Here is a 1,452-nt window from a genome sequence, read left to right as displayed (position 1 = left end):
ATTGAGGAGGCTTATCCCACGGTAGTTGGCGCAGATTGTGGGATCTCCTTTTTTGATGATTGGGCATAGCACACTTAAATTCCAAGCGTTGTGCATGCTTTCTTCCGATCACATTTTATAAAGAAGCTGATGCATACTCCTTATAAGTTCTTCGCCGCCGTGTTTGAATAGCTCGGCCAGCAATCCATTGGCCTCCGCCGCTTTGTTGTTCTTCAGGCGGGTAATTCTTCCTGGTCGGGCAATGGAACGTCTGCTCTGCTGGTTCGCCTTCTCCTGGGGTTGTGCGTTCACTGCCATTCAGCAGGCTGGAGAAGTGTTCCCTCCGGTCTTGAGACCTTCTGTAAGCCGCCGCATTTTTTCGTAGAATTTTCGAGCATTACCCCTGTCGGCCAGCTTATCAAGCTCTTCGTACTCACGCATTTCGGACTCTTTCTTTTTCTGTCTGTAAATGCGTCTCGCTTCCCTCTTCAACTCTCGGTATCTATCCCATCCCGCACGTGTTGTGGTCGATCGTAACGTTGCGAGGTAAGCAGCCTGTTTTCTCTCCGCTGCGACACGGCACTCCTCGTCGTACCAGCTGTTCTTTTGAACTTTCCGAAAACCAATGGTTTCGGTTGCAGCTGTACGTAAGGAGTTTGAAATGCCGTCCCACAGTTCCCTTATACCAAGTTGTTGACGAGTGCTCTCAGAGAGCAGGAGTACAAGCCGAGTAGAAAATCGTGCGGCTGTCGAACCTTCCTTGTGTTTGATGGCGCGCGTTTTTTGCTACACAGAGGCGGGTGCGAATCTTGCCTGCAACAAGGTCCGAGTCGATGTTAGGGCCTCGAAGCGCATGCACATCTAAAACACTGGAGACGTATCTTCCGTGTATCACAGCGTGATCGATCTGGTTGGTGGTTTTTCGATCCGGAGACCGCCAGATAGCTTGATGTATCTTCTTATGCTGGAATCTAGTACTACAGATAACCGTATTTCGGGCCCCGGCGAAGTCGATGAGCCTCAACCGACCCTAGTGCCAAAGATACCTTCTTTGCCCACCCCAGCGTTAAAGTCGCCAAGCACGATTTTGACATCATGGCGGGGGCAGCTCTCATAAGTACGTTCCAAGCACTCATAAAAGGCATCTTTGGTCACATCGTCCTTACTTTCCGTCGGGGCGTGGGCGCAAATCAGCGATATGTTGAAGACCTCGCTTTGATGCGGATTGTGGCTAGACGCTCACCGAAGTGAATGATAGTACTCAGCAATTCCCACGACAGCCGGTTCTACGTACCGGAATTGACTCGGATTTCATCCGACCATGGGCTGTCCTTTCGGCGATCTAACCCCGTTTGGATCGGTGAATATTAATCTGTGGGTGTCGTCACTGGAGCAACGCCTTGCAGCAGGGTTGCTCCTTATCCTCCTGACTCGTGCTGGCATTGAGTCCAACCCGGGCCCGGAGGAATTCTT

This window comes from Bactrocera latifrons, unplaced genomic scaffold (assembly GCF_001853355.1).
Source record: "Bactrocera latifrons isolate USDA-ARS-PBARC rearing strain unplaced genomic scaffold, ASM185335v1 scaffold_27, whole genome shotgun sequence".
NCBI classification, from domain to species: domain Eukaryota; kingdom Metazoa; phylum Arthropoda; class Insecta; order Diptera; family Tephritidae; genus Bactrocera; species Bactrocera latifrons.
The sequence above is the reverse complement of the archived record's forward strand: the minus strand, read 5'-3'. Positions refer to the sequence as shown.